This window comes from Hemitrygon akajei, chromosome 6, assembly GCF_048418815.1.
Source record: "Hemitrygon akajei chromosome 6, sHemAka1.3, whole genome shotgun sequence".
Taxonomy (NCBI): Eukaryota; Metazoa; Chordata; class Chondrichthyes; order Myliobatiformes; family Dasyatidae; genus Hemitrygon; species Hemitrygon akajei.
Window position 1 is genome coordinate 88,292,455 of NC_133129.1, and position 27,455 is coordinate 88,319,909.

Here is a 27,455-nt window from a genome sequence, read left to right on the forward strand (position 1 = left end):
ACTCCATTTCACCGTTTAAGAGAAGTTTGGACAGGTACATGGAAGGGCGATGGTCTCGGTGGGAGTAGGCGCGGATTAGACGCGCCGAAGCGCCTGTTTGTGTTGTACTTTTCTGACTCTAATTGCCGTCGAGGAAAGGGAAATCGTCCTCAGGTTAGGCATATATCGAAGAGGCCGCAACACAACAAAAATAAATTCTTTAGATGATAGAATCCATCCATGATAGAAGTTTCTGTGAGACGTGTGCGATTTTCGTGTAACTAACCGAGTTTGAGTACGTGATTATGTGTGGAAGGGCGACAGGGTAAGTGTAAATGCGTGTCCCAATCTCGCAGTTACCTGCAGGAATAGTAATAGGATTAATTCTCTCTCAACCTCTCTCCTTCACATCCAGGCGAGAACAAAACAAAACGTTAAGGTTATAAGTAAATTTATGTCTATGTGTCATTCCGCGTGAGAGAGAGACAGAGACCGACTGTGACTGTGTGCTGGTCTGCGTGTCTGCACGCAAGTCATATTGCGCACGGCAGTTGACCATGAACTGGGATGACACACTACGAAGATGTTTCATTGTCACAGCCCGGCTAGCTCAGTCGGTAGAGCATGAGACTCTTAATCTCAGGGTCGTGGGTTCATCGCCCCACGTTGGGCGATGCAGTCACTCTCCGTTTACCAAACGGAGACGGTTTTATACCCGCCGTGCACGTTTCGCTAACTGTAATACAAAATACGGATACGGCATAATCAGAACCAAGAGAAAAATCTGCTAATACACAGCACACAAAATGCTGGAGGGACTTTTCATCGGGACTGGAGGGGGGAAGATGAGAAGTCAGAATTCGATGGAGGAGGGAAAGCAGAAACACATGCTGATTAAGAGCTGCGAATTGAGCTATTGATTGGTGAAAGAGTACTGGGCTGGAGAAGGCGGAATGTGATAATTTTAGGCCATTAGCTCTATATTATTAGGCCATTTTTACCCTCGGCCATTCGGCTCTACAATGTCAATCTATAGTCGCGGAAGTGGTGACCCCCACCCCCCCCCCCCGTTCGACCGTTTGTAGTGACTTATTTTTTATTCTTTCTACTTCTCTTCTAATATTTATATCTTTGCACTTGTAATGCAAATATTGCAATTACACTTTGATTCCTTTGGAATCAATCAATAAAGTATCTATCGTTATCAGAATCAAGTTTATTATCACCGGCACGTGACGTGAGATTTGTTAATTTAGCAGCAGTTCAATGCAATACGTAATATAGAAGGAAAAATAATAATAATAATAATAATAATAATAAATACATAACTAAATCATTTACAGTATATGTGTATTGAACAGATTAAAAATTGTGCAAAAAACGGAAATACTGGATATTTTATAAAGTGAGGTTGTCATGGTCCGGATCGGTTCCCCTTTAAATTTAGTTAGGTTGCGATCCGGACCATTGACGCCTTGTTCCCTTTTAATTTCATTTCACGCGTCCCTTGAGCTTGGCAATCATGGTAATCTACCCTCGACCCGAACCGGCAGTTTATAAGCCCCTGGCTTTAGCCGTTCGGGGCGAGAGTGTTAAGAAGCCTTCGCAAGGTGCTGTCACGACAAGCCAGAGTGATTCAGCCCGCATCGGAGAACCAGCAATTCACCTTCCGTCGCCAGAGTGGGTCCGGGGGTCCGGGCAAGGTCAATCTACCAGGGGTGAGTGCAAGGCGGAGTCCTAACTCGACGTTCCTGCCCGTTGTCTGTGTTTAACCCTTTGAAGAAGGACTGCCGCTGCCCGGCGGGGGTCCCCCCCCTCCCCTGCCTTCTACCCATTGCTCCCCAAGGGCCGTGGCGGTCCCAGTCCCCAGGGTCCAAGATCAAGGTCCGCGGTTGTCCATGCTCCCCCTGTCCGAGTCATGGCCGCGGCGATCCCAGTTCCCTGTTTCCAAGTCCCAGGTCCGCGGCGATCCTAGTCCCCTAGTCAGAAGTTCGTGTTCCTCTTTGTCCTTGATTTTCCGATCTTCTGTGTAGCGAGCAATAAACGCTATGTTATTGTACCTAAGAAAGACGTGTTTGTGTCCTGCATGTGGGTCCACTCCCAGTACCCTTGTCCCCACCTCGTGACAGGTAGTGTCCAAGGGTCCAAAGGGTTAAGAATCGGATGGCAGAGAGGAAGAATGGTAAGATAAAGGAAAACATACCAATCCTCAAAGAATTGCTGAGTGTGTGCCTTTAGGCTTCTGTACCTCCTCCCTGATGGTAACAGTGAGAAAAGGGCATGTCCTGGGTGCTGAAGGTTCTTAATAATATTCGCTGTCTTTCTGAGACATCGCTCCCTGAAGATGTCCTGGGTACTTTGATTGAACTGACTGGCGTTACAACCCTCTGCAGCTTCTTTCGATCCTGTGCAGTAGCTCTCTTCCACCCCCCACCCCCAATACCAGAGAGTGATGCAGCCTGTCAGAATGCTCTCCACGGTACATCTACAGAAGTTTTTGAGTGTATTTGTTGACATATCAAATCTCTTCAAACTCCTAATGAAGTATAGCTGCTGTCTTGCCTTCTTTATATGTTGCGATCAGGTTAGATCCTCAGATCTCGATACCCAGGAACTTGAAACTGCTCACTCTCTCCACTCCTGATCCCTCTGAGGATTGGTATGTGTTCCTTCGTCTTACTCTTCCTGAAGTCCACAATCAGCTCTTTCATCTTACAGGCAGATTGTTCCAGCTGAGGCACCATTCCACTAGTTGGCATATCTCACTCCTGTACACCTTCTCGTCACCACTAGAGATTCTACCAACAACCATCAGCAAATTTATAGATGGTATTTGAGCTATGCCTAGCCACACAGTCAGGGATAAATCGAGTGTGGAGCAGTGGGCTAAGCACACACCCCTGAGGTGTGCCTGTGTTGATCGTCAGCGAGGAGGAGATATTATCACCAATCTGCACAGATCGTGGTCTTCCAGTTAGAAAGTCGAGGATCCAATTACAGAGGTAGGTACGGAGGCCCAGGTTCACTAACTTCTCGATCAGGACTGTGGGAATGATGGTATTAAATGCTGAGCTATAGTCGATGAACAGCACCCTGACAGAGGAGTTTGTGTTGTCCAGGTGGTCTAAAGTCGTGTGAAGAGCCATTGAGATTGCATCTCCTGTTGACCTATTGCAGCGATAGGCAAATTGCAATGGGTCCAGGTCCTTGCTGAGGCAGGAGTTCAGTCTGGTCATGACCAACCTCTCGAAGCATTTCATCACTGTCGATGTGAGTGCTACCGGGTGATAGTCATTAAGGCAGCTCACATTATTCTTAGGCACTGGTATAATTTTGAAGCAAGTGGCAATTTCCACTGTCACATACCCTGTGACCGGGTTACCAAACCAGTAGAAGTGGAATGATATGTTGGAGTCTGGTGGTACTGTAACTAAGTGTTTATTAGTAAACTAAGTAATACAGTACAATAAAACGCAAATACACATATAAAACAGGTTAGCAGTGATATATACAGAAGTGTGGAAATATAAATCAAAACCAAGCTCTTTCAAAGTCTAGGGGTAATGAATAGTCTTGGGATGATGCAGAGTTCAGTTCAGTTTAAGTCGAAGTAGTTGCTGTGATACCGTTGGAGGGAGAGCGAGCGATGGATAAGCAGCTGCAGCAGGCAAACCTCCCGTTATCATCTCGTCCTGTTGTGCTGTTGCGGTCACCAACTGTGACCCCTCCGTTCCCGGCCAGACCGTTCTTCAGTGGTGAGCCTGTCACCCAGGCGAGGGTGGGCACACACACAAGCCCCCCACCGGCCTGCCTTCACACAAGTGTGAATCGATCCTCCGAGCCCCCACCTTCCTGTGGGTGCACAATGCCCTTTCAGTGTCCAGTGGCGTGTCTGAGCAGACCTGCCTTTTATCTCCCCAGCCGGGGTACCAGCCATCCATCAACTGACCATGTTCATCAAACTGGGCCACTCCCTGCTGTCTCAGCAAGAATGTTAACGAGCAGTGTCCTTGAAGCAAAGGTAAAGCAGTGAAGAATTCATAATACTAAATTATGTCTCTCTCTAATCTGTGTAGGATGCCTCCCCCCTTCTCTCTCTCTCTCGTTAGCAGCATAGTTCACGGGGGGGGGGGTCAACTCTGGACCCCCATCTCCGCCTGGTTTGCTCATCACACAGCCCATAACAGTGAGAGGTTTAAAATGTCCTTGAATACTCCTGCTAGTTGGTTGGCACAGGTTTTCAGAGCCTTACCAGGTAATCCATCGGGGCCTTCCGCCTTGCGAAGGTTGACTCTCTCTAACAAGACAGAGATCACAGGGTCATCGGGTGCAGCGGGGATCCTCCGCCGGTCCTTCGACTTTCTCGTGTTCTGCAAGGATCGGAAGATCCCCATCTACAGTCTCCAACGCCGCAGGCACGGACATCTCCGGACTGCGATCCCTGCTGCCGATCTCAACGGCTCTAACGATCCTGAGCTGATTTGAAAATCCCGATTCCAAAAAGAGGAAATCTGCAGATGCTAGAAATACAAGCAACAACAATGTTTCCACAAACAGTCCTACCAGGTGAGGCGAAACTTCAGCTCTGAGTCTGTTGGGGGGTCAAATACTGTGTCCGCTGCTCCCGTTGTAGCCTCCTGTATAGCGGTGAGACCTGACGTAGATCGGGAGACCACCAGAAAAAGCGGGATCTCCCAGTAGCCACCCACTTTTTTTCATCTTCGGATTCCTCTACTTTCGCGAGGAGGCGAAGTTGGAGACACAACACACCTTGTATTCCATCTGGGTCGCCCCCAATCTGGTGGCACGAACATCGATTTCTCAAACTCCCCGCACCTCCCTCCCCCCGCCTCACCATTCCCCATCATCTTGCTTGCCCACCAACTCCCTCTCCTCTCCCTTTTCTTTCTCCCCTGGCCTTCTGTCCTCTCCTATCAGATTCCCCTTTCTCCAGCCCTGTATCTCTTTCACCGATCAACTACCCAGCTCTTTACTTCACCCCTCCCCTCCGGGTTTTGCCCGCCACCTTGTGTTTCTCTTCCCCTCCTTCCCTTCCCCCACCTTTTAAATCTACTCCTCGAATTTTTTTTCCACCAGTCCTGCCGATGGGTCTCGGCCCGAAACGTCGTTTCTCCACAGACGCCTTCTGGCCTGCTGAGTTCCTCCAACATTTTGAGTGTATGGCTTCAAAATCTGGACTCCATCGCCATCAATGCGGGCTCCAACGACCTCGGACACCTTCAAATTGCTCAACCTCCAACTCCGACTCCGCCTTGACCGACAACACCCGCAGCCTGGACTTTACACACTGCCGCTGGAACCCCCGTTTCCCCTTCCCCCACCACCTCCCTCGGGTCCCACCGCCAGCTCTTGGATCCTCAGACTCCATCTTCCTCTCACCCCACCTTCCCTGAGCACCCAACCTCCCTTTTCCTCTGACACTACCAACACCCTCCCTCCCTCCCTCCCTCTGATCCCAGCTCTCATCCGTGGCAGGTCTCCACCATTCCCTCTGAGGCAGAACGCCTGTCGTCAGGAAGGGCCTCATCTTTGTTAACCATTCCCTCTCTGAGGCAGAACGTTCTATCCTCAGAGAGGGCCTCGCCTTCGCCTCCCTCAGTGAGTCCCGCGCCGCCTCGACGCTGAGCTTTTCTCCCGCCGCCTCCGTCTCCTGGCCTACTTCTTTGGCAAGGACTCTCCGACCCGTACCGATGATCCCTTCTCCCGTCTTCGACACCCCACCCCCCTTCCTGGACACCCGTCACCGGTCTGCTGCCTGCTGCGGGTCTTTACATTGCCAGCTGCCGACAGGACATCCAACAGTCTCGACTTCACCACTCCCCTCTCCAATTCCAACCTCACCCCTTAGGAACGCTCTGCTCTCCACTCCCTCCATACCTCACCACCAAACCCGCAGAAGGGAGGTGCTGTAGCAGTCTGACGGACTGACCTCTACCTTGCTGAGGCCCAGCGACAACTGTCGGGCACCTCCTCCTACTTACCCCGTGAAGAGAATCCCACTAAGGAGCACCAGGCCGTTGTCTCCCACACCATCACCGACCTTGACTCTGGGCATCTCCTGTCCACTGCCACCAACCTCCTAGTTCCCTCATCGCGTACCTCCCACCTCCCACCCAAGATCCACAAACCTGCTTGTCCAGGAAGTCCCATTGTTTCTGCTCGTTCCTGCTCCGCTCAACTCGTATCTGCTCACCTCGACTAGGTTTTATCACCCCGGTTTAGTCCCTTCCTACCTACACGTTCTGGGTCTTTTCAATGATCCCTGGCCCCCATCATATTTTCACCATGGATGCCCTGCCCCTACACACCTCCATCCCCCACCAAGAAGGCCTCAAAGTTCCCTGTTTCTTTCTGGGCACCAGACCCAACCAGTCCCCCTCCACCACCACTCACCTCCGTCTCGCGGAATTGTCCTCGCTCTCAATAATTTCTCCTTTGGCTCCTCCCACTTCCTTCAAACTAAAGATGCAGCCCCGGTACTCGCATGGGGTCACAGCTGTGCCTGCCTGCCTTGTCAGCTTCGTGGTAGAGTCTATGTGCCAAACCCACACCGGCATCGCTGGCTTGGACGCACACTTGCGCCGTTCCGCACGTAAATCCCTGGTCGTCGCAAACATTTCTGTGTGGGGGCGTTGGTGTTTCTATACAAGTCAGGACACTTAGCACTGTATGTCTATAGAAGTTCGGCAAATTTAGAAGAAGATAATATGTTGAATCTACGCGAGTTTCTAAGAAAGTGGAGGCAGGCAGCCGCGCCTTCTTTGTAAAGACTTCCATGCTGGTCCCAGTTCAGATCCTGTGTACAATCAAGTTTAAAACCGCCTCCAATTCCTCTGGTTTGCGGTGGCGATGCCAATGTTCCCGCTGCTCAGAAGCCGGGAGAAACTGCCGTGGGCTTTGGGAACGAACGGAGTTGCCGAGAAAAGGGGAGAGGGGCGACCCGGCCGCTGGCACCAGCGATCTCACGTGTTCGTGCGGAGTTTCCGCTGCTGAGACCCGCCGTCAGCTTGAGCTGATCGGGGACTCGACAGTGGTGACTGATTCGAGCTGTGGGTCCCCGAGCGCGGCCTTGTAATTCTTCCCCCGCCCCAACCTTCTTGTTCGGGCTTCGTTCACCTTCCTTTCCAGTCCTCGGCCCGAAACAGTAACTGTTTATTCCCCTCCTGACCAGCTGAGTTCCTTCAACATTTTGCGTGTGTTGCTTCGGATTTCCGGCATCTGCCGACGTCCTGCTATGTTAGAGGCTTTTTTTTTGTTTTTATCAGTTCCCTTTCACACCAGACGCTTGTTCTCTGGCCTCCAAAACTGTCAGAAAAGTTTAACCGCACGGAGACATGGAATTACGAAACACCGTGCTGTCACAGCCCGGCTAGCTCAGTCGGTAGAGCATGAGACTCTTAATCTCAGGGTCGTGGGTTCGAGCCCCACGTTGGGCGCGCTTCTTTTTAATTCTTGTCTGCTGATTCCCGACTTTTCTGCATTTATCAGAAACAATCGCCCCCGAAGCCCGAGGCGACTTCTCAGCCGCGGGTTCATTGGAAACGCCTCCAGGTATCGCAGGACTGGCAACTGTTTTATTAGAAAAGCGTTTGCCTTTCCAGTCTCCAGTTCGGTGTGTTTCTCCAGTCGCGTTCTGTCCGGCTGTGTGTCTGTGTGCGAGAAAACTTCCGGGATGCACTGAGACAAGAAAACCGGAAGTGCTTCCCTCTCACCGCTCAGTTACCTTTGTCGGTAAAGTATGAAACTTTTAATCTCAAGGTCCCTGGTTCGAGCCCCACGTTAAATTCTGGCGTCCTCGGTGTTTACCGGGGGCGCGGGGAAGAGAGATTCTAACGGATCTAAATCGTAAAATCGCTTCCATCACTAAGACGATTTTAGTCAAAATTCTTTCCGTCGTTATCACAGGTACAGGAAAAGGCGCTCTGACTTCTCCCCTTCCTTCCGAGTCCCAATGACGGGTCTCGGCCCCGAAAAGTTCACTCTTTTCCATAGATGCTGCCTGGCCTGCTCAGTTCCTCCAGCACTTTGCGTGAGTCGCTTTGGATTTCCTGCATCTGCAGAATCTGCTCGTCCTAGGTTCACTCTCACCGTCCCCTTTCACACGTAGTACGACAGTCACAAACTCGGTTAATCACACACGCAAAATCCCTTGGCAACAAATGAACAATTCCAAACAGAATGACTATTTCAAACTTTATCGCAGTTACATATAGAAAATTGCAAACCAGGGGATTCATTTATTCTCTGTCTCTGTCTCTCTCACACACTCACACAGAACGCGGACTGGGAAATACTGGACATTATATACCGGAAAATACAATAAAGTTCAAACTAAATTATGTTCTAAGTACGTACATCTCACCATATAACGACCCTGAGATTCATTGGCTTTCTGACGTTCCCAGCGGAACACAGAAATACAATAGAAGCAGTGACAACGCTAACACACACAGACCGGCAACTAATGATCAAAAGACGACAAATTGTGCAAAGCAAAAAAGCAAATAGATAGATGGACAAATATCTAGTTACATAGATAGACAGAGCGGGAGATAATACTGATAACATGAGTGGTAGAGTCCCTTGAAGTGAGCCCATTGGTTGCGGGGTCAGTTGAGTGTTGAGGTGAGTGAAGCTATCAACACTGTCAATGTTTGAGGGATAATAACTGTCCCTGCCCTGGTGCTGGTGATGCGGGGCCTAATGTCCCTGTACCTCCTTTTCTCCCACTCCCCCTTCCCCCGTTCTTCCGTCGTGGCGATGTCACCAATCAGGATGCTCTCCACTGTACAATAGGAGTTTGCCAATGTATGACATTCCGAATCTGCGCAGACTTCTAGGAAAGCAGAGGTACTGCCGCGCCTTCCTTGTAGAGGCACATACGTGCTGGTCCCAGGACCGATCCTGTATACAATCGAAGTTTAATACCGCCTTCAAGTCCTCTGGTTTCCGGAGGCCCTTCCACTAATCCGGCTACTCACAAGCTGGGAGAAACTGCTTTGGGAACGAACGGGAGTTGCCGGGAAAACAGGAGTGGGGTGACCCGGCCGCGGGAACCGGCTATCTCCAGTATTCTGTGGCGAGGTTCCGCTGCTGAGACCCGCGGTCAGCTTGAACTGAGCGGGGACTTGACAGCACCGGAGTGGTGTGGGTTCGGAGCGGTGGCTCCCGGCTGGTTTTTATGGTTACTTTCCGTTCCCTTTCACAGCCGGCACTAGATCCGGGCTTCGAAATCTGCAGAGCAACTTAACCATTTCCTGCCCTCACACTGAGACAGGGAACTTAGAAACAAATTGCTGTAAAAGCCCGGCTAGCTCAGTCGGTAGAGCATGAGACTCTTAATCTCAGGGTCGTGGGTTCGAGCCCCACGTTGGGCGGGACTATGTTTTAATTTTTCTCTGCTGATTCCCGGTCTTCTCACTCCGCGTCTCTCGGGAATTACACTCGTTCCCACCCAAACCCGTGGCAGTGAAATCTTCGAAGGCACTCCCATAAAACAGATACAGCGGTTTTATGGGAAATACTCTGCCCTCTGTCACATTTAGTCCCCAGTCGCGCTCTTTGGGTGTGGGTGTGTTGGAGAGAGAGAGGGAGAGGGAGAGGGAGGGAAATATATATATATATATATATATATATATCCGGGATGAGTCACTATTCCGGACGATGCAATATCACTCACTGTTACAATGTTCAAAGTCAAAGTACATAGAAGCCAGCATATTCGGCTATATATTGCCAAAGTACCACATACAAACCTGAGATTCATTTTTTGCGGGCATTCACAGTAAATAAGAAACACAATAGAATCAATGAAAGCCGCACTAACAGGACGGTTAAACACCAATGTGTAAATTGTGCAAGCACAACAATGAAAAATAATAACAATAATAATAATAATAATAATAATAATAATAATAATACACAAATAAGGAATAAATACAGAAAAGTGAGCCCGCAGGCTGTGGAATCGGTTCAGTATTATTCCCTCTGGTTCTTGAAGCTGGTGGTGTGGAACCTGAGGCTCCTGTATTTTCCTCCTGATGGCGGCAGAGAGAAAGGAGCCTGATGATGGGGGTCCCTGATGGTTGGGGTCCCTGATGGTGGGGGTCCCTGATGATGGACGTTGCTTTCCTGCGACAGCATTTCAAGTAGATCTGCTCAATAGTGGGGAAGGCTTCACCCGTGATGGACTGGGCTGGATCCAATGCATTTTTGTAGCCTCATACCAGGCTGTGATGCGAACATACACTCTCCGCAGTGTTTCCATAGCAGTTCGTCAAAGTTCTAGATGACATGCTGAATGCTCGAAAACTTCTAAGAAAATAGCCGTACTTTCTTTGTAATGACGCGTACATGCTTGTCCCGGGGCAGACCCTCTGAAATTAAAGTTGTTGACCCTCTCCATCTCTGATGATGACAGGCTCCGATTCCCTCCTCTTTGGTCTTGCTGACACTGGGTGAGAGATTGTTGTCGCCGCGACACTCAGTCAGATGGTTCAATCCTCCTCTCTTCTCTGCTGATTTGTCACCATTCGGCCAGTGACAGTGGTGTCGTCAGACGGCATTGGGGCTCTGCTTCGACTCGCAGGGGCTGAGCACGCAGCCTTGTGTACACCTGAGATCGCGGAGAAGGTGTTGTTGCCAATTCGTACTGACTGGCATCTTCAAATGAGGAGATCGGCGATCAAGTTGCACAGGTGGGAATTGAGGCCCAGATCTTGGCAGCTTATTGATTCGTTTTGAGGGGAAGATAGAATTGGATACTAAGCTGCTGTCGGTGAAGAGTATCCCGACGTGGGCGCCCTCACGGTGCAGGATTGGGTGACGAGCCGTTGAGATGACAGCTGTTGCGGATCTATTGCTCCGGTGCTCAAAATGGAACGGATCCAAGTAGCTTCTCCGGCGGCAGCTGATACGTTTCAGCGCCAGCCTTTCAAAGCACTCCGTCACGGTGGATGTAAGTGCTGCTGAACGACAGACGCAGGTTACCACGTTCTTTTTGAGAACCGGTATGATTGAAGCCTGCTTAAAGCGGGCGGGTGGCTCAGACTGCCGAAGCAAGAGGTTAAAGATACCGGTCAGCACTCAGCACAGGTCGCTAGTACTCGGCCAGGTACCCCATCTGAGCCAGATGCTTTCCGTGGGTTCACCCTCCGAGGAGGACAGCCAGATGATCGTATTTCCCGAAATGCGGTCTAGCGATTGAATGGGAGGCATTCCGAAGGCGAGACGAAGGTGTCCCTGCATCAATACTGGGAAGGAGGAGAGAAATGGGAGTGGGGAGCATTAGGGAGGGATGAGGGGAAATGCTCTGGACTGGACTGGATCGGGTATGTTGTTGTCTGTGCGCGCGTTGTGTGCGTGTGTGTTGTGATGTGGATAGGCCCCTGTGACAAAATAACACCTGCTGGCGTCGTCGGGAGGAAGAGGAGGAAGACCACTGGTGGGAGGAGCGTTAAAGAAGCGCGCCCAACGTGGGGCTCGAACCCACGACCCTGAGATTAAGAGTCTCATGCTCTACCGACTGAGCTAGCCGGGCTGTGAGATTAATTAGTTTCGTAGCTTCTTGTTGCAGTGCGAGGGCGTGGGGTTGATTGTCATATTTTTTTGGATGTTTCGGAGGCCTGGTACAATCGTCTGTTGCGAAATGGTACAGGAAATATCAATACAAATCATAAACACAAGAAATTCTGTAGTTTAATCTCTGCAGTTAGTCCTGACGAAGGGTCTCGGCCCGAAACATCGACAGTGCTTCTTCCTGTAGATGCTGCCTGGCCTGCTGTGTTCCTGCTGTGCGTTGCTTGAATTTCCAGCAGATTCTGCAGATTTCCTCGTGTTAAATTCTGCAGCTGCTGGAAATCCAGAACAATACACACAAAGATAGATAGATAGATAGATAGATAGATACTTTATTCATCCCCATGGGGAAATTCAACTTTTTTTCCAATGTCCCATACACTTGTTGTAGCAAAACTAATTACATACAATACTTAACTCAGTAAAAAAATATGATATGCATCTAAATCACTATCTCAAAAAGCATTAATAATAGCTTTTAAAAAGTTCTTAAGTCCTGGCGGTTGAATTGTAAAGCCTAATGGCATTGGGGAGTATTGACCTCTTCATCCTGTCTGAGGAGCATTGCATCGATAGTAACCTGTCGCTGAAACTGCTTCTCTGTCTCTGGATGGTGCTATGTAGAGGATGTTCAGAGTTTTCCATAATTGACCGTAGCCTACTCAGCGCCCTTCGCTCAGCTACCGATGTTAAACTCTCCAGTACTTTGCCCACGACAGAGCCCGCCTTCCTTACCAGCTTATTAAGACATGAGGCGTCCCTCTTCTTAATGCTTCCTCCCCAACACGCCACCACAAAGAAGAGGGCGCTCTCCACAACTGACCTATAGAACATCTTCAGCATCTCACTACAGACATTGAATGACGCCAACCTTCTAAGGAAGTACAGTCGACTCTGTGCCTTCCTGCACAAGGCATCTGTGTTGGCAGTCCAGTCTAGCTTCTCGTCTAACTGTACTCCCAGATACTTGTAGGTCTTAACCTGCTCCACACATTCTCCATTAATGATCACTGGCTCCATATGAGGCCTAGATCTCCTAAAGTCCACCACCATCTCCTTGGTCTTGGTGATATTGAGACGCAGGTAGTTTGAGTTGCACCATATCACAAAGTCCAGTATCAGTTTCCTATACTCCTCCTCCTGTCCATTCCTGACACACCCCACTATGGCCCCACTAAGTGCTGGAGAAACTCAGCAGGTCCGGAGGCAAATATGGAGAAGAGTACAATTCTCCAAATTAGGCCTCACCAGTGTCTTATACAACTTCAACATAACATCCTGTACTCAGTACTTGTATTTGTGAAGGTTAAACTGCCAAAAACTTTCTTACTGAGCCTAATCTATGATGCCACTTTAATGCATTTCTAGACCCCTTTGTTTACCACTCTTCTCAGTACCCTGCCTACCCTGGCTGGTCCTACCAAAGTGAACCACCTCGCACTTGTCTATATTAAATTCCATCTGCTGATGCAGATCCCTCTACAAACCATGATAGCCTTCCACGCTATCCAATACACACCCAATTTTGGTATCATCCTCAAATCTGCTAATCTAATCTGCCAATCTAGTTAACCAGATTATCGGACAGATCGTTGATAAAGATGACAAGAAGCCAAAGGACCCAGCACCGATGTCTGGGGCACTCCACTAGTCACAATCCTCCAGTCAGGCAGGCAACCATCTAGAATCACACTCTGACTGTTCCCACAAAGCCAGTGTCTAATGCAATTCACTACCTCACCTTGAATGCCCAACGACTGACCAGCCTCCCATGCGGGACCTTGTCAAAGCCTTGTCATGTTAACAACCACTACCTGGAAAGGGATCTGGTCGTTTCCCAGCGTATATGATGAATAAACTCCCCTCCGGCTTCCAGTTGGCTACAGGTGTCCATTATAACCGACGTTTCGATGACAAGCTCTGCCATCCTCTTCAGGGATGATGCCTGGGCATGTCTTGATACCACCGGATAGACACGCCCAGGCATCATCCCTGAAGAAGATGGCAGAATCTGTCATCGAAACGTCGGTTATAATCAATGCCTGTACCCGGCTGGAAGCCGGAGAGGAGTTTATTCGTTATCCACTATTCTGCCTTCTTCAACTTTCCTGATAACTTCCTCGAAAAAAAAGCTATGAGCTCGGTTAGACGTGACCTACCACGCACAAAGCCATGCTGACTATCATGTGAAACGGGACACCTCTTTCCCCTGAGAGCCTGTGGTATGTTGAATTACCGGGTGAACGAGTAGTCTTTGGGGTTCTGCAAGTCTGTGTCTTTATTGATGGTTTGCTGCACGCTGGAGTGCTCGGTGGGGGGGCACCGATGCTTTTTTTTTGCTGGTGGGAGTGGGGGAGGGAGGTCGTTTGCTGCTGCTTGTGTGTGAGAAGGGGAGCTGGGGGGGCTTTGGGGTTCTAATGTTTAACTATCACTCATTCTTTGGGGCACTCCTCTGTTTTCATGGATGTTTGCAAAGAAGAAGCATTTCAGGATGCATATTGTATACATTTCTCTGACATTAAATGTACCTTTTAAACCTATCTAAATATTATGTATCTGGTCCCTTAAAATACCTTTCAATTGCTTTCCAACTGCTGATGTCAGTTCACCGGCCTATAATTTCCTGGTTTATTTTCAGAGCCTTTCTTATACAGCAGAACAACGCAGGTTATCCTCCAATCCTCTGGTACCTCACCTATCGCCAGGGATGATTTAAATATCTCTGTTATGGCTCCAGAAATTGCTACAATGGCCTCCCGTAGGGTCTGAGGAAACACCTTGTCAGGCTCTGGGGTTTTATCCATCTTAATTTGCCTCAAGATCGCAAACAACACTCTGTGTATGTAAAAAAAAACTTACCTCTGTCATTTCCTCCCTATACTTCACTGCAACCACCTTAAAGTTGTCACCCCTGGTAGTCATTATCATTATCATTATGTGCCGTGTGGTATTGACGTGGGCCATCATAGTATCCACGACCTTGATTGTTCTTGACAATTTTTTTTTCTACAGAAGTGGCTTCTTCTGGGCAGTGTCTTTACAAGACGGGTGATCCCAACCATTATCAATACGCTTCAGAGATTGTCAGTGGTCACATAACCAGGACTTGTGATATGTACCAGCTGCTCATATGACCATCTACCACCTGCTCCCCATGGCTTCAGGTGACCCCGATCGAGAAGGGGATGGAGCTACGAAGGTGCTACACCTTGTCCAAGGGTGACCTGCAGGCTAGAGGAGGGAAGGAGCGCCTTACACCTCCTTTGGTACAGACATAGCTCCACCCCGACAGCTTGTATTAGCCATGGTTTTCTGCGGAGAAGGAGAACAAGGTGCTGCCGTCGCTGGTGCCGTTCCCACCCAGAAGGAACGTCTGACCACGGCGCACATCCCACCTGTACCCGTGATGGACGTCCGTGCTGTCCTGGCCCGTTAAGTCAAGGGAGCAGAAAATTGTGTTGACTTCAAGGGCGTGTTCGGGATTTGGATAAGCCAGCCCCAGGTCAAGGTCAAACTGAGGGTAGATTCGAATGGCTCTATCACTCACCCACCCGCAGTCTTCGCCATTTGGTGGGGGGGACCGCGGTTACATGGCGTATGCAGGCAACCCAGGAGGTGCCGCAACTGCAGCAAGACGAAGCGCGTCCCTGTAGCATTTCCACCTGACGATTTATCTTGGCGTAACCGCAGATAATATCGTAATATAATATTCAAAAGCACATTTCTTACGATACTTTGCTACAGGCGTGTCTGGTTGAGTAAAGCCGTCATCCCTGACTTAGTCAGATAGTTTTTCTCATATTAGCTCATATTTTTCTCTTTACCCTTCATTAACCCTTCATCACGTCAAAAAGAAGGAAATGGAATGATGACTATGTGTGCTTCGGTTTCACTTGCACAACAGGAAATGATGGCTTGCAAAAACCCCAGTGCATTCTTTGTAGCATTGTGTTTTCCAACTCAAATCTGAAGCCATCCAAGCTTCAAGAACAAGCATGGCGGAGCTGATGTTGAAGGACATGATGTTCGGTCATTGAAAATCAAAAGGGCTCGTTTTGATTCATAAGGAACTCATCCAAAATTAGGTTTTGTCTCTGTTGAAAAACCACTACTTCTTGCTTCATACTAAGTGGCATATAAAGTGGCCAAATCCAAGAAGCCCCATGCAATTGCAGAAGATCTCATCAAGCCATGTGCACTGGAAATGGCAACAATTATCCTGGGCAAAGAAGCAAGAAAATAATTTGAACAGGTGCCCCTATCAAATAATGTCATTCACAACCGAATCAGTGTTTCAAGTGACGATATTTTTGACCAAGTCATCTCTGATGTCAGAGCTAGTCCTCTTCAGCTTTTTCAGGAAGTAAAGGCGCTGGTGGGCCTTCTTGGCAGTGGACTCTGCTTGGTTAGACCAAGTCAGGTCATTTGTGATATTCACCCCGAGGAACTTAAAGCTTTTGACCTGTTCCACCTGCGCACCACCGATGTAGATGGGGTCGTGCGGTCCGCTACTCCTTCTGAAGTCAACAACCAATTCCTTCGTCTTGCTGACTGGAAAGGGACTGGACCTCATAATTCATCCAAGGCTTCCGGTTAGGGAATACCCGGATCATTTTGCGAGACACACAGTCCTCTGTGCATTTCCAGATAAAGTCCGTGACAGCTGAGGCATACTCATATTCTAGACAGTTTCTAGAGTAGGTTATATGGTCGGCACAACATTGTGGGCCGAAGGGCTGTAATGTGCTGTAGATGTATTCTAGCTATTGAGGGAGTGCAGCGCAGGTTGAGGTTAATTTTCGGGATGGCGGGAATGTCATATGTTGAAAGATTGGAGCCACTGGGCTTGTATACACTGGAATTTAGAAGGATGAGAGGGGATCTGATTGAAACATATAAGATTATTAAGGGATTGGACACGCTAGAGGCAAGTAACATGTTCCCGATGTTGGGGGAGTCCAGAAGCTGAGGCCACAGTTTAAGAATAAGGGGTAGGCCATTTAGAACGGAGTTCAGGAAAAACTTTTTCACCCAGAGAGTGGTAGATATGTGGAATGCTCTGCCCCAGAAGGCAGTGGAGGCCAATTCTCTGGATGCTTTCAAGAAAGAGTTAGATAGAACTCTTAAAGATGGCGGAGTTAAGGGATATGGGGAGAAGGCAGGAACGGGGTACTGATTGTGGCTGATCAGCCATGATCACAGTGAATGGTGGAGCTGGCTCGAGGGGCCGAACGGCCTACTCCGGCATCTATTGTCTGCTTCTATGTTCTGTGTTGTGTGTGTGAGTGTGAGAGAGAGATCATCCTGAAAGTAATGGCAATTCATAACTGTGCGAGCTTGTTGTTTCAGCGAGATGATTTGAACTGTCTATATGTTTTTGTGTGAGACACAGCTGGTATGTGGGAATTGCCGTTTGTGGCTCTTCATATTTGTGCGTGACAGGGAGGGAGTGTAAGTGTTTGCCAAGTGAATCTGTACCTGGATGATGGAGAGTGTGAAAGCAAAAGTTCAAAGTATATTTTTTATCCAAGTCTGTATACTTGACATGACCTGAGACTCCTCTCCTTACAGGCTGCCACGTAGCAAAGGAACCTAGCAGAACCCATCAAATAAAATAAATGTGCAGAGAGAGAAGAAATAACAAATCGTGATAATAAAAGCAAGCAGAACTGAGTGAGTGGGTCCTGAACCATCACTGAACCGGAATTTGGAATTTTTAAATCTGTGAATAGTATTTTTTGCGAAAACGCCTCCGATCTGTGAAAGCGAAATTTGAGTCGACCCATTATTATCCAATTTCGGCAAATTAAAGAAAGCTCCGCCCAACGTGGGGCTCGAACCCACGACCCTGAGATTAAGAGTCTCATGCTCTACCGACTGAGCTAGCCGGGCTGTTACAGTAATATGTTACTAAGATCCCTGTCTCGGTGTGCGGGCAGGAAATGGTTAAATTCCCCTAGATTCTTCAAAGCCGGATACAGAGTCTGGTGTGAAATGGAACGGAAAGTAACAATTATAACCAACCGAGGCTACAGCTACGAACCGGCACCAGACTGGTGCTGTCAAGCCCCCGCTTATTTCAAGCTGATGGCGGGTCTCAGCAGCGGAGCCTCGGCACAGGATTTATGAGATTGTGTGTGTGTGTGTGTGTGTGTGTGTGTGTGTGTGTGTGTGTGTGTGTGTGTGTGTGTGTGTGTGTGTGTGTGTGTGGGTGTGTGGGTGTGTGTGTGTGTGTGTGTGTGTGTGTGTGTGTGTGTGTGAGTGTGTGAGTGTGTGTGTGTGTGAGTGTGTGAGTGTGTGAGTGTGTGAGTGTGTGAGTGTGTGAGTGTGTGAGTGTGTGAGTGTGTGAATAATCGTCCCCCAGGTTAGGGAAAAGTTACCACCATTCAACCATCAGCTCCTAACCACTGCGCATAACTTCAGTCACCTCAACACTGTACTGATTCCAACCCTACAGACTCACTTTCAAAGGTTCCACAAGTCATTTTCCCAGTGTTTATTTCTTCTATTTGCATAAATTGTCTTCTTTTGCTCATTTGTTGTTTAAGAGTCTTTATGTTCGGATTTTCATATATTATATTATATTTCTTTATTTTCCTGTAAATACTTGCAAGAAAATGGACATCAGGGTAGTAAACGGTGACATATATACGTACTGCACTCTAAAAAGAAATTCACTTGCTTTGACGTTTTGCGTCGAGGGAAAGGTACATGGAGGTTTGGAGAGGTAGAGGGAGGATACATTGGGAATTTCCCCCCGAGGCAGCAGTTTAAGAGTGAGTGCATCCCTCAACTTGGGGCTTGAACACACAATTAAGAAGCTCTGACAGGACCTCAGTTCCTAGATTCCTTGTCACATTGTTGTGAGCAAAAACATTGATTAAATACTCCGCCATGTCATCTAAAACATTTCATCTATAGATGTGTGGTGGAGGGTTTACTGTTTGCATCATGACCTGTTATGGAACCGCCAATGTCCTTGAATGGAAACGCTTACAAAAATTAATGGATACAGCCCAGAACGTCATTGGTAAAGCCCTCCCCACATTGAGCACATCTACAAGAAGCATGGTTGCAGGAAAGCAGCCTCCATCATCAGGGACCCTCGCCATCTAGCCCATGCTCTCGTCTTGCTACCGCTATCAGGATGAAGATACAGGAGTGAGAGACTTGCTGGAGGAAGAGAGACTTGTTAGAGCATGCTGGAGGAACTCAGCCGGTCAGATAGCATCCATGGAAATGAACAGTGCCGGGACACTTCTACTTCTATGGTGCGAGATTACGAGTGCCTGTGTGAATCTTTCAGTCTGTACCTGAGTGTGTGTTTGTGTAAAACAAGAAAGAAATAAGAAGTGTAAGTGGTGTCAAAACGAGACTGTGGCTGAAGGATGCTGTGATTGTGTGAAAGTATGAGTAGGTTGCCCTGTGTGTGATTGACAGTGAGTGTGAGTCCGTGTGTCCGAGTGATTCTGAGTGTGTGCGAGAGAGAGAGAGATGGTGAGCGTTGGCGACAGCTAAACCCAGGCCCAGGAGGAATGAGACTCCCATGTAGAGACAGAAATAAGAGATTATTCATGGGAATTCCAACAGAACATCGATGACAACCAAATGACACCATGAGACGAATCATTCTCAACACAAGGACCCGCGGTAAGCGCTAATCAGGAGTCTGCTTTAAATAATCACAGTATCCGGAAAACCCGAGCCAGTCAAAATAAATTTGACAAGATTCAACAGAAAGCGCAGGAGCTTAAATACTCCAGGTGCGCCAAGCTGCAGCTCCTGAGAAAACATCTTAAGGAACTGGAGCTGCAGCTCGATGACCTTCAGGAGAGTGAGGAGGTGATACACAGGAATTACAGGGAGGCAGTTACCCCCAGATTGCAGGAGACAGGTAAATAGGTAATTGTTAGGAGAAGGAGGGGAAATGCATAGCCACTGGCTGTTCCCCTCAGTATTAAGAATACAACTTTAGATAGTGTTGAGGGGGACAAGCTACTGGGGGTCTCTGGCACTAAGTCTGGTGCTGTGGCTCAGAAGAGCAGAGAGGTGAAGAGGACTGCAGTGTTGATAGGAGATTCCTCAGTCAGAGGAATAGAGACGAGGTCTCTGAGTGCAATAGAGACAGCCAGATGGTAGTTGCCTGCCAGGTGCCAGAATCAGGGATGTCTTGGATTGGGACCATGGCATTTTCAAGGGCGAGGGTGAACAGCCCAAGGTCTTGGTTCATGTTGTCACCAACAAGGTGAGGATGGCTTGAAGAGAGAGTTTAGGGAACGAGGTAGAAATCTGAAAAACAGGACCTCCAGGGAAGATTGCTGCCTGTGCCATGTACACGTGAGGGGTAAGAATAGGACGATTTGGCAGGTGAATGTGTGGCTGAGGAACTGGTGCAGGGGACAGGGGTTCAGATTGATGGATCATCGGGATGTCTTCTGGGGAAGTTATGACCTGTAGAAGGGGGATGGGTTACACCTGAACCCAAGGGTGTCCAATATCCTTGCGGCAGGTTGACTAGATTTGTTCTGGTGGTGTTTTAACTAATTTGGCAGGGGAAAGGAACTGGAGTGATACTGCTGAAGATGAGGTAGCTGGTTTGCAAACAGAGGCAGTGTGTGGTGAGACTCCTAGCGAGGAGAGGCTGATGATCGGGCAAAATTACAGTCAACAGGATGAGTTGCAATGTAAATGGTGGACAAAATTGAAAAGGGTGAATTACAGGTGTTATATTTAAATCTACATAGTATACAGAATAAGGTAATGAACTGGTAGCACAGTTACAGATTGGCATGGTTGATATTGTAGGCATCACTGAATCATGTCCGAAAGAAGACTATAACGAGGAGTTTAATGTCCAAGGATACACATTCTGTCAAAAGGACAGGCGGGAAGACATAAGGGGTGCCATTGCTCTGGTGGTACAAAATGAAGACATATCAATAGAAAGGGATGATATAGGGTCGGAAGGCATTGGATAGAGCTATAGAACTGCAAGGGTAAAAAGATGGGAGTTATATACAGACCCCCAAACAGAAGTAAGGATATGGTCTACAAATTACAATGGGAAATAGAAAATACATGCCCAAAGGACAATGTTACAATAGACATGGGGGATTTCAATATATAGGTACCTGGGAAAATCAGGTTGGTGCTAGATTCCAAGGGGGGGGGGGGGGGAGTTCTAGAAAGCCTACGAGATGGCCTTTTAGAGCAGATTGTGGTTGAGCCCACTAGGGACTCAGTTATCCTGGACTGGGTGTTGTGCAAAGAATGTGAATAGATTAGAGAATGTAAGGTGAAAGAACCCTTAGGCGCAAGTGATCATACTATGATCGAATGTACCCTGAATTTTGAGGAGGCGAAGCTGAAGTCAGATGTATCAGTATTACAATGGAGGAAAGGGAATTACAGAGGCATGAGACAGGAGTTGGCCAGAATTGATTGGAAAAGAACACTGGCAGGGATGACAGCAGAACAGCAATGGCTGGAATTTCTGGAAGCAGTTTGGAAGGCACAGGATATATACATCCCAAAGAGGAAGATGTATTCTAAAGCAGAATACTGTGGCTAACAAGAGAAGTCAAAGCTAACATAAAAACCATAGAGAGGGCATATAACAGAGCAAAGGTCAGGGGGGAGTAAGATGATTGGGAAGCTTTCAAAAACCAACAGAAGGCAACTAAAAAAGTAATTAAGAGGGTAAAGATGGAATACGAAAGTAAGCTAGCTAATAATGTTAAAGTAGATACTAAAAGTTTCTTCAGATACATAAAGTGTAAAAGAGGCGAGAGTGGATATCGGAGCATTGGAAAACTATGCTGGAGAGGTAGGGTGGGAGTCAAGGAAATGGCGGACAAACTGAATAAGTATTTTGTGTCTGTCTTTGCTGTGGAAAGTACTAGCAGTTCCAGGAGTCAGGGATCATGAAGTGTATGAAGTTACCATTACTAGAGAGAAGGTTCTTGGGAAACTGAAAGGTCTGAAGGTAGACGTCACCTGGACCAGATGGTGTACAGCCCCGGGTTCTGAAAGAGATTGTGGAGGCATTAGTAATGATCTTTCAAGAATCACTAAATTCTGGAATGGTTCCGGAAGACTGGAAAATTGCAAATGTCATTCCACTCTTCAAGAAGGGAGAGGGGCAGAAGAAAGAAAATTATAGGCCAGTTAGTCTGACCTCAGTGGTTGGGAAGGTGTTGGGTCTTTTATTAAGGAGGTGGTCTTGGGGTACTTGGAGGCATATGATAAAATAGGCCGTAGTCAGCTGGTCTTTCCTGACAAATCTGTTGGAATTCTTTGAAGAAAAACCAAGCAGGATAAACAAAGGAGAATCCGTTGATGTGTATTTGGATTTTCAGAAGGTCTTTGACAAGGTGTCACACATGAGGCAGTTTAACAAGCTATGAGCCCCTGGTATTACAGGACAGATTCTAGCATGGATAAAGCAGTGACTGATTGGCAGGAGGCAAAGAGCAGAAATAAAGGGAACCTTTTCTGATTGGCTGCCGGTGACTAGTGGTGTTCCACGAGGTCTGTGTTGGAACTGATTCTTTTTATGTTATATGTTAATGATTTGGATGGTTGAATTGATGCTTTATTGCAGACAATACGAAGATAGGTGGAGGGACAGGTAGTTTTGAGGAAGTAGAGAGGCTAGAGAAGGAGTTAAACAGATTAGGAGAATGGGCAAAGAAATGGCAGATGGAATACAGTGTCAAGAAGTGTATGTTCATGCACTTCAGTAGAAGAAATGAAAGGGTTGAATATTTTCTAAATGGAGAGAAAATACAAAAATCTGAGGTGCAAAGGGACTTGGGAGTTCTTGTGCAAGATTGCTGAAAGGTTAATTTGCAGGTTGAGTCTGAGGTGAGGAAGGCAAATGTGATGTTACATTTATTTTGAGAGGACTAGAATATAAAAGCAAGGAAGTAACGTTGAGGCTTTATAAAGCACTGGTGAGGTCTCACTTGGAGTATTGAGAGCAGTTTGGGCCCCTTATCTAAGAAAGGATGTGCTGAAACTGCTTCAAAGGAAGTTCACAAAAATGATTCCAGTTTTGAACAGCTTGCCATATGAGGAGTGTTTGATAGCGCTAGGCCTCTATTCACTAGAATTCAGAAGAATAAAGGGTGACCTAATTGAAACCTATCGAATGGTGAAAGGTCTTGATAGAGTGGATGTGGAGAGGATGTTTCCTATGGCAGGAGAGTCTAAGACCAGGGGACCCAGCTTCAGAATAGAGGGGTGTCCTTTTAGAATGGAGATGGGGAGGACTTTTTTTTAGCCAGAGAGTGGCAAATCTCAAGAATTCGTTGCCACAGGCAGCTGTGGAGGCCAAGTTTGAATATTTAAAGCAGAGGTTGATAGATTCTTGATTGAGCAGGGTAGGAAAAACACAGAGAGTAGACAGGAGAGTAAGGATTGAAAGGAAAATTATATGTCAATTTTGTTTGCTCCCCACTTCCAGGGGCGTGGAGCAAAGTGGGTGTTAGTGTGTGTGATTCTGCGGGGGGGTGTTTGAGTGTGTTGAGAGAATGTCCTGGCACCTGTGTCGGTGTGTGCATGTGCATGTGACAACTGCCGTGTGCTGGGAGAGCAGAGCCTTGTGAGTGTGCAACAGAGAATTAGAGGGGATTGGAAAATGCTTTGGGCATCGCAGTGTCAGGGGAGGGGGAGCGTGTGATGCGCTTCGGCTGCCAATTGTGCGCCAGGGAGAGGAGTTTATGTATCAGAGCTGCTGTGAGAAGTGGTAAGACTTTCTTTATAGGTGAGAGTGAGAGGATGTGTAGGCTGGGAAACAGCACACACTGACACTCACACTCACAATCATTCACACCGACCTTCCTCACAATATTACCGCCTGTTCCACACAAAACGCGGAAACCTGTAATGGTCCGGTCCGTGAAATCCACATTCCGGTTCACGGTCCGGTCCATGTTCCTTATTCCAGGTTTTCCAGTTTTCCCCAGTTTCTGTTGAGGCAGCTGATTCTCGTTTGCACTGGCTTCATAAATAGCTTCAGGATTCAGCCTCGGGCTGTTGAATTGTTCCTGTGCAAATCCCACGTCTGTATCCCTTCCCTTCACATTCCTCCTGGAGCCTTGCCTCACCTCACCTCGTCTCGCCTCACCTCGCCTCGCCTCACCTCACCTTGCCTCACCTCGCCTCGCCTTGCCTCACCTCGCCTTGCCCCTGCCTGGAGCCTAGCCTCACCTCGCCTCGCCTCGCCTTGCCTTGCCTCACCTCGCCTTGCCTTGCCCCTGCCTGGAGCCTTGCCTCGCCTTGCCTCACCTCACCTTGCCTCGCCTCGCCTCGCCTCGCCTTGCCTCACCTCGCCTTGCCCATGCCTGGAGCCTAGCCTCACCTTGCCTCGCCTCACCTTGCCTCACCTCGCCTTGCCCATGCCTGGAGCCTCGCCCTGTTTGGAACTGTCTCTTTGTGTCCATGCCTCCGCTAGGTAGATCCGGCGGTTTTGCCGCTGCCTAGCGTTGGGAACTGTCTCATCGTGTTCAGCATTCTGTGTAATGAGTCCCGGCCCTACGTCCTGTACCCAAGGACGGGTCCCGGCTCGGTGTTCCATGTTCCTGCCTCTCCCTCGGCTCTGTGTTCTGCGTTCCTGTCTCTTCCTCAACTAAGTCAAGGCTTCGGGGTCTCATCCAGTCCCAGTCCTTGTCCTGTCCAAGCCACGGCTTTGTGTTCTCATCTTGTCATGTGCCTCGCCCAGCCCAGGAGTAACTTGCCCAGCCCGGTGCTGGGGTTCCCTTGTCCTGTCCAGGAGTCTCACGTCCAGTCCTGTTGCCTCTCCTCGTCCTTTAGCCACGTCTTGTCCTCGCCTGGTTGAAGCCCGAGCCCGAGTCAAGACCCAGGTTCTGGGTCCTTGACCAGTCTCTGGCTCGGAGTCCAAGCCCAGGCCGGGAATCCCTGCTCGTCCAGGGCCTGTGTCATGTCCAGTGTCCTTTCTTCCCCACTTTCCCTGCTTCCTTCTCACACCTCGTCCTGTTCCTGGTAGTTCAGTGTCTGTGTCTTGCTTTAGGGTCCACTCCCAGCGCCCCCCTTATGACAAAACCAGCCTCACTGTAACATTCTGACTACCTTCACTGTAACAGAGAGGGGTAGGAGGGCAGCAGGTTGGACGAGGTTGGACTGTCAGACTCTACACCTCGTTCTGACTCAGTGTCCCACAGTGCACAGCGCAATAGCCATCGTTATGGCAATCCAGTGACGATAGTTTATTGCACGAACACAATGACCATTCTGACAGGTTTGAATTTCTCTCTCTCCTGTAATTCCCGTGACTGTGTTCGTGCTCAGAGCGTGTTGGAGCTAAAATAAGCTTCGTGTCTCGACCCAAAACGTCCACTGACTGTTTCTCTTTCCAAAATCCGCCTGACCCGCTGAGATCCTCCAGCATCTGGTGTGTTACAGCAGAATATAGGGGCTTCCCTCTCTTGTGACTTTAGGGTGTGTGTAAGTGGCTGACTGTGCACGTGCTGCCAAGAGTGTGTTTGTGTAGGTGTGTGAGTGCGCGCATGTGTGTGTGTCACTGAAGGTGACCGTATCGGAGATCACGTGTGTGTGTGTGTGTGTGTGTGTGTGTGTGTGTGTGTGTGTGTGTGTGTGTGTGTGTGTGTGTGTGTGTGTGTGTGTGTGTGTGTGTCTGTGTCTGTGTTTGTGTTTGTGTGTGCTGTCTGTATATGTGTTTGTCTTGTGTGTCTCTGGTGTCTCTGTGTATATATCTGCGTCGGTGTTTCTGTATTTCTGTATGGGTGTTGTGTGTGTGTGCCTGTGTGTGTGTTTCCGTGTGTCTTTCTGTATGTGTTTGTATGTATGTGTGTGCCTGTGTGTGTATGTGTTTGTGTGTGTGTGTGTGTGTGTGCTTCTGTGTATGCATGTGTCTGTATTTGTGCGTTTTTGTGTCTGTGTGCATGTGTCCATGTTTCGCGTGCGCGTCATTTATGCTTGTGTCTGAATGTGTGTGTTGTATGTGTATGTGTTGTGTCTGTGTGTGTGTTGTGTCTGTGTGTGTGTTGTGTCTGTGTGTGTGTGTGTCTGTGTGTCTGTGTGTGTTGTGTGTGTGTCTGTGTGTCTGTGTCTCTGGCATTGGAGGCAAATATGACAGAAGCGTTTATTAGACAGGTGTATGGATGAGCAGAGAATGGAGGGAAATGGACATTCTGTCGGCAGGAGGGATTATTTTACTTTGGAAATTGTTTACTAGTTTAAGGAGTTTATTATTTAGCGATACGGCAGGAAGTGTGCCCTTCCGGCCCTTCGAACCCTGATTTAACCCGAGCCTAATCGTTCGTTCGTTATGTGCAGTGTCGTGTGACGTGGGCGATCATGGCTTTTCCATTGTTCTTGGCAATTTTTCTACAGAAGTGATTTGCCATTTCCTTATTCTGGACAGTGTCTTTACAAGACGGGTGACCCCAGTCATTATCAACACCCTTCAGAGATTGTCTGCCTGGTGTCAGTGGTCACATAACCAGGGCTTGTGATCTGCACCGGCTGCTCGTACAACCATCCACCACCTGCTCCCATGGCTCAACGTGACCCTGATCGAGGGAGGAGGTTTAAGCCCCAGAGTGACCTGCAGGCTAGCGGAGGGAAGGAACTCCTTACACCTCCCTTGGTGTAGACGTAACTTCACAACCCCACCCGAGTCCGAGCAACACCTTGGAGAGGGCGGCTTGAAGTGGATGCTGGTGTCCGTCTGTGTGTGATTGCGTTTGTGTGTGGGGAGAATGAGCCCCGGCGCCTGTGTAGGCGTGTACGCGTCCGTGTGAGCACTGCCGTGTCCTGGGAGGGCAGAACAACAGAATTGGAAAATAATTTGGGCGTCGCGACTTCAGAGGTGGGGAAGGGACTACCCAGATCAAAAATCTCATGGTCTACCGACTGAACTAGCTGTCTGTGCCCGAAGGCGGCGCCCATCGTGGCTGGTGTCACTGGACATGGATCTGTGTATAAGTTTTGAGATGTCATCGTACAGCACTGCTGGACATTGGTCAGACCACACCGGGAATGTTATATGCAATTCCCGTTATCGTGCTACAGAAATCACATTGAACTGGCGAGGGAGCAGAACGTTTCAGGTGCGTGTCCCTGGGACTTCAATCATAGGGAGAGTCAAAACAGTGAAGCAGCATCTGTGTGGGGTGGGTGGGGGGAGTTAATTGTACCAATACCCAGAAATGAAGAAGTCTACAAAATATGGTGGACAGAGACCAGCCCATCACAGACAAACTCTCCCCACCACTGAGCACATCTATAAGTAGCGCTGCCACAGGAAATCAGCTAGCATCATCAAGGACCCCACCATCCACGCCATGCTCTCTTCTCGCTGCCGCCATCGGGGAGCAGGTGCAGGAGCTTTATGCCCCACGCCACCAGGTTCAGGGACAGTTGTTACCCAGCAAGCATCAGGCTCGATATCTCCTCTTCACTCACCTTGACTCTGAACTGATTCCAAAACCTACATCTTCACTTTCATGGATTCCGCAACTCTTTCTCAGGGAAAAAAGTATTTATTCTTTGCATAAATTGTGTTCTTCTGCACATTGGTTGTTTGTCAGGTTTCGATTTAGTTTTTTTCCCAGAAATTATATTGTTTTTCTTCATTTTCCTTTAAATGTCTGCAAGTAAATGAATCTCACTTCGTCTTATTTGACAGTCGACGTTTTGTGCCGAGAACTTTTATCTGGAAAAGATGGACAGAGGGGAGATAGCCGGTAAAAAGAGGTAGACGGAAGAAGAAAGTTCTAAAGAAGCGCGCCCAACGTGGGGCTCGAACCCACGACCCTGAGATTAAGAGTCTCATGCTCTACCGACTGAGCTAGCCGGGCACCGAAAAGCCCTCACTTCCTTGCATCCTTGTC

The 27,455-nt window shown here is 48.4% G+C and overlaps 6 non-coding genes across 6 annotated transcripts; 3 read left to right on the plus strand and 3 right to left on the minus strand.

Moving 5' to 3' along the window:
- The first annotated feature begins 578 nt into the window (after window positions 1–578).
- Window positions 579–652, plus strand: trnak-cuu (transfer RNA lysine (anticodon CUU)). The gene has a single exon. It is a non-coding gene; the product is annotated as a tRNA-Lys (tRNA).
- A 6,711-nt stretch (window positions 653–7,363) lies between these two features.
- Window positions 7,364–7,436, plus strand: trnak-cuu (transfer RNA lysine (anticodon CUU)). Its single transcript has one exon. It is a non-coding gene; the product is annotated as a tRNA-Lys (tRNA).
- Window positions 7,437–9,304: 1,868 nt separating this feature from the next.
- On the plus strand, window positions 9,305–9,377 carry trnak-cuu (transfer RNA lysine (anticodon CUU)). The gene has a single exon. It is a non-coding gene; the product is annotated as a tRNA-Lys (tRNA).
- Window positions 9,378–11,466: 2,089 nt separating this feature from the next.
- On the minus strand, window positions 11,467–11,539 carry trnak-cuu (transfer RNA lysine (anticodon CUU)). Its single transcript has one exon. It is a non-coding gene; the product is annotated as a tRNA-Lys (tRNA).
- A 5,857-nt stretch (window positions 11,540–17,396) lies between these two features.
- Window positions 17,397–17,469, minus strand: trnak-cuu (transfer RNA lysine (anticodon CUU)). The gene has a single exon. It is a non-coding gene; the product is annotated as a tRNA-Lys (tRNA).
- A 9,880-nt stretch (window positions 17,470–27,349) lies between these two features.
- Window positions 27,350–27,422, minus strand: trnak-cuu (transfer RNA lysine (anticodon CUU)). Its single transcript has one exon. It is a non-coding gene; the product is annotated as a tRNA-Lys (tRNA).
- Window positions 27,423–27,455: the final 33 nt, after the last annotated feature.